Here is a 6,000-nt window from a genome sequence, read left to right on the forward strand (position 1 = left end):
TAGGAAAATATCCCATGCCTGGTACTGAGATTATAATTTAAAAACCCATATCTTCTAGGCAAATATTTAGTTTTCTTTCTAATAAACAAGCTGGTTGGAACACTCTGTCTCTTGAGTCTATGGTCTTCATTCCTCCTTGTTCACATGACATGACCCTGAGGTCACAGAACATGACTATTGTAGCTTAGAGGTTTTATCTGGGACTTTTGTTTAGTTTTGTTTTTGTTTTTCAAGACAGGCTTTCTTTGTGTATCTCTGTCTATTCTGGAACTCACTCTGTTGACTATGCTAGCCTCCAACTCACAGAGATTCGCCTGCTTCTGCCTCCTGAGTGCTGGGATTAAAGGCGTGTACCACACCACCTGGTTTATCTGAGATTTCACAAAAAACCATCAAAACAGTCTCTTTCTCCTCTACCCCGGGAGACAAAATGGCGCATTTTTGCATCCTGGGCACTCTTGTCTGTCATCTCAGAGCCCTTAGAATGACAGCTATTCTTAAGACTTCAGTGTAAGACTCTATGGGACCAGCTCTGATCAACTCCCAGATATCCCCTTTTGGAGGAGTCTGAATGTTGGCCAGCTGCCAGGACAGTTTCCCTTTCGACCAGTTTCTGGATTGCAGGGACTAAAGGTAACCCCGAGGTTGTTGAAAGTTCATAACCAAGGCCGCTCTTCAGTAGTATTCAGTCCCTGACCTTCAGTACTGGTACCTGGGAGGTCTTCCTTTTCCCTGAAGTACAAGTCCCTGGCACAGGGAACAAATGTCCTGAGAGTCCCCTCTCCTCAGTGGCCTGGACAGGCTTTAGTGGAATTTCCCTGTGAAGTCCTGCCCAGTTGGTCTGAATGCCCAGTGCTTACTCTATCTATTGTGAAACAGTGGACTCTTGGCAGGGGCAGACTTTTCTCCCTTCCCCTGTCTGTCAATAGAAAGGGATTCAAGGAGTTGAATTCTTAAAACAGAGTCTTGGACCGGCACACCCCAACTGTTTCTGGTGCTTTGAGGGTAATGGAAAACAGGATGTCTGGGGGCCCCTATCTGTAGAAATGTCCTGGGCTATGTAATCACAGACTGTACAAGCTGTGAGGGGAGAAAGGCCCATCATCAGACTTAAGGCAAAAGATGACTTATTCACCTAGTCACTTAGACCACTGTCAATGAGGAACACAAGTCTAACCTTGAGTCCCCTTCCTGTCCCCTGTTCCCCTGCCACACTGTATAGTAAGAGAATTTGGACTGGTCTAGATGTCTTGCTAAACTCAGATTTCTGCGTCTGGCTCTTCACTTTTATCCCCGATGCTTATCTTCAGGTCTCCTTTCTCTAGAGGATGTGCGGTTTATCTCTTGGGTCAAATGTCCCTCCCTCCTGGGGGAAACTCCAAAGAGCCTCCAATAGAGATTTTTCTTTTCTATTTGGGAAACATTGAAAGATCACTTTATCTGGATGGAATTAGAATGACCGAGCCACCATGAGTGGCCTACCCGTTACACAGAGCAAGAGATTCCTTCTCATGGTTCATGCAGAGGGTAAATTGAGGAGCCCAACTCTGACTAATAGAAAAGGAAACCCTTTTCCCTTTGCTGTTTTACAGATGGTCAACTTGGAGCCAAAGATCACACCTGTTTCTTCTTTGGGGTGTATCCTTAATAACTGGAACTGATTTGACCCTTAGAACTTGAAGAAAAAAAATGGGTGGTGTTTATGTGCTGTCAGACTTTGCTAGAACACCAGCTGGGGATGGAAGCATTCATGGTCCCATGATAGGACAACTAGACTTATGTGACCAGGGGGCAGGGATGTGGTCTGGGATTCTTTATATGAAAACTTTCTTTGCTTTGAGAGGGAAATCCCATCTGCAGAGAAATGCTACATAGATTCCTGAATCTTAGACTTGACTGAAGTTCAGCCCCTAAAGCCCTTACATGTACTCCTGAGGGAAAGAAATTGTCCAAGAGGGAGAAAAAGCCTCCATCTAAGAAGGAGATACTTACAATGTCTCCTTGCTGCTCACCCTGCCTAGGGGAGCCCAAATCCCACACTCCTCCAGACCTAAAACCAACATAGGCAAACTCTCAGACGACCCCAGTGCTTTCCAGGGATTAGCCCAATCCCATGATTTGATGTGGAAAGATAGCAAGCTGGGTTTTTCTTTTTAATGTTTAGGTGTTTTGCCTGCGTGTATGTTTATGCACCACACATGTGCCTGGTGTCCACAGAGGCCAGAAGAGGGTGTCAAATTTCCAGTTCTGGAGTTAGAGACATTTGGAAGCCACAATGCTGTTGTTGGGAATTGAACCTGGGTCCTCTGGAAGAGTAGCCAGGCCTCTTAACTGCCAAGCCATATCTCCAGTCTAACACCCATGAAGAAAAATCATATGGGGATGAAATAGAGAAGGTAATTGAGTGAAGATATATTTACTTGGACAGGACAAAGAGGAGACTGTTACCTAGTAGGCCCAGTCCCCACGAGTGACTCTGAATGGCAGTATAGTCAGGGGAGCTGGAGACAGATGACTTCCTTCCTTCCTTCCTTCCTTCCTTCCTTCCTTCCTTCCTTCCTTCCTTCCTTCCTTCCTTCCTTCCTACTTTCCTTCCTTCCTTCTTTCCTTCCTCCCTCCCTCTCTCCCTCCTTCCTTCTTTTCCTTTTGGTTTTCCCCTTGAAACCTGAGTTAAGAGATGGCCATAGCAGCCATGTGGGTGCTGGGAATCTCATCACGGTTCTCTACAAGAGCAAAGAGGTCCCTAACCACTAAGCCATCTTTCCCACCCCTCAAACAACAACAGAAACCTTTGAAAGGCAAGCTAAACTTGAGTGTGTGAGGACACGTAGCTGACTGATGACAACCCAGAGCTCTGGGATTACTGTCAAAGTTGGCACCGGGATCTCTATGGAGGACAGAGGCCACTGATTAAAATGCAAGCACCAAGGCGTTCCTTAGCAGGGGAACAGAGATTAAGACCGTCTTTGAAGATTAAGTTTTATTATTTTTATGTGTGTGAATGCACGAGAGAGTGCCTCATGTGTCCAGGAGTCCATGAACACCCAGAGAGGGCACAGAATGTCCTGATCTGACAAGAGGTTGGGAACTGCTTGACATGGCCCTGGGAAACAAACCAGGTCCTCTGCAAAAGCAGTGACCTTAACGGGGAGCCAACTCTCCGGCCCAAAGATTCTTATCTTTAAAAAAGCTACACTTTCTTCCTTCTGCGGACACAAGCGCATGCCACAGCACCTATGCAGAATTCAGAGGAAAATCTGCGGGGGAAATCAGTTCTCTCCCACCACCACATAGCCACAGGGTTGGAACCCAGGTCATTGGGCTTGGTGACAAATGCCTTTGCCCACTGAGTCACCCTGCTGGCCCGAGACTGGTGTGTTGATATTCATGGTGGTTATGGGAACAGTCAGCTTATAATAATTCATTTAGTCATGCCTTTTTTTTGCGGTGTCTACTTTATTTGGGCTTTTGGTCTTTAGTTTCGTCAACCGTCCTTCCAGCATCCCATTTTCCATAACCCACAAGGACTTGTTTTGATGTTCTTGGTGCTCAGAAAATCTTGATACTTTTTTTTTCTTCTCTGCCTGTCAGGTGTTGGGGGCCACCATGCCTAGTCTGCAGCATTTCTTGTTGTGTATCTCAGAAGGCTTAAAAAGAATCTGCACTAAACTCTTGAATGATTCCAAACTTTCTAAAGTAATTCAGGGAGCATAGGCAACCCTACAGCCTTCCTAGAGTGACTCAGAGAAGCCCTGATCAAACGTGCCAACTTAGATCCCAAGTCAACAGAGGACTACCGGTCTTCAGAGACTGCTTTAATTGTCTGTATCTGCAACCATGAGCGTAATTTTGTCTGCTCTGATCCTGGACATCAAGCAGAAATTATAGACAATTCCCCTGGGGCCTGATAATGCCTGATAATTTTCTCAAGAAAGCAACTAAGGTGTTCTGTAATCCAGACCAGGAGGAAACGAGGGAAAGAAACTGCCAAGCAAAGGAAGGCCACCTTGTTAGTTAGTGGTGCCCTCCATTACTAACGAGCTGCTGGGACTCCTAGTGTAGCTTACTGGATTGTGGCGTAAGTGTGGAAGGACGGGTGTTTCAGGAGGGAGTGGCCAAGCAGAAAGCAAGGGTCACCACCCAAACCTTGTCCTAATTGTCAGCAAAGCATTGCAGAGCAGATGAACCACTTTTCCGGTGGCAAAACGCTCGGGTGCACAGAAAGTAACCCCATCTTGGTCCAACAAGAATAGGCCTGAAGGAGCTTGGGGTTGTCCTATACCTCTACCTGACATCCAATATGTCTATGTGAATCTTGGGTAGCCCTGATGGCGGAGGGACAAGAAATAAACTTCCTATTAGATACAAGTGCTTCTTGGTCAGCCCTTCAGTCTAATCCCAGTTCTCCTCCTGATAGTACCACCATGATAGAAGTCTCTAGAAAGCATATGGCTTGCTGCTGGTTTACCCACTCTTTCTCTCCAGTGGAAACTGAGAAGAGTTCCTCTTCCCATGTCCCTGATAGTGCCAGAGAGCCTTATTCTTCTGGGACAAGATCTCATGTCCCTGTTGGGGACATTTATGGTCTGGGACAGGACATCATTCTCCCTTTAGTAGAGACCGAAATCAGTTCAAGAGTGTGAGCTACTCAGGAGGCAGACTCCAAGACCACCTGCACCTCACTAAAATCCATCCTGAAGACTTTTCTCTATTTCCCCATCACCAGTAGGAACTTTTAAAACTTGAAGCATGAGAAAGCTTACAAAACATCATAGCTAATCTGAAATAGTAGGGTTTAACTTAGTGATTCCCTATAGCACCCCTATTCTGGGTTCTCAAAATGTAGTAGTGAGTGGAGACTATTCTACTCTTCTCACTTAGATCGCAGAGGACTCCAAATGGTTTATTGTCCTAGACTTAATGGAAGTCTTTTTTGTATCCCTTTACATTAACTTTTATGTCAGCTGGAGTCATCTGAGAGGAGGGAGCCTCAATTTATTTATTTATTTATTTATTTATTTATTTATTTATTTATTTATTTATTTATTTTTTCCGTTTTTCGAGACAGGGTTTCTCTGTGGTTTTGAAGCCTGTCCTGGAACTAGAGGGAGCCTCAATTTAGACAATGCCTCCATAAGGTTGGGAGGTAAGCAACTCTGTAGGGCATTTGCCTAATTAGCGATTGATGGGGAGGGTCCTGCCCATTGTAGGTGGAGGTCCTGGGTTCTATAAGAAAGCAGGCTGAGCAAGTGAGAGGAGCAAGCCAGTAAGCAGCGCCCCTCCATGGCCTCTGCATCAGCTCTTGCCTCCAGGTTCCAGCCCTTCTTGAGTTCCTGTACTGGCTTCCCTCAGTGATGGACTATGATGTTGTGGAGGTGTAACCAAACAAACCCTTCCTCTTTGCTTGCTTTTTGGTCATGGTGTTTCATTGCAGCAATAGAAACACTAACTAAAGCACACTTGGAGCCTCAATACCTATTTTTTTTTCAAGACCCAACTCCCCTGGCTAGCCAATTCACCGGGTTGGTTCTGCCCCAGGGATGCAGGCTCAGGCCCCACTCTTTGGGTGGGCTTTAGCTAAGGACTTTAGCTTGACTTCTTGAGCTCTCAAGCCAAGATATGGATGACCTCCTTCCTGTGTCCCCACAGATAGAAGATCCCCAAGAAGGAAGGAAAGCATTTTGAATTTCTTAACTGAAAGGGGCTAGAAGGTCACCAACAGCCAGCCAGTCAGGTACTTCAGAGAGGTCATGCCTAAAGGAGAAAGAGACTTGAGAACCAGGTGCAACTTATTCCTTCCTTCCCTTTACTGAAAACATTTGAAGACTTTTAGGAGTTTGAGGAATTAAGGACTCTACAGGTTCTGGATTGACCATATGGAAGAAATTGTCTGACTTCTCTATCAGCTAATGAGAGACCCATGTAAAATGAAAACACAAACCCTGACTTCAGGGCCAGGAAACTAAGGCCTAAAGCAGGTACCCCTAGGGCCCTGCTTTC

Source organism: Microtus ochrogaster, chromosome 10 (assembly GCF_000317375.1).
Source record: "Microtus ochrogaster isolate Prairie Vole_2 chromosome 10, MicOch1.0, whole genome shotgun sequence".
Taxonomy (NCBI): Eukaryota; Metazoa; Chordata; class Mammalia; order Rodentia; family Cricetidae; genus Microtus; species Microtus ochrogaster.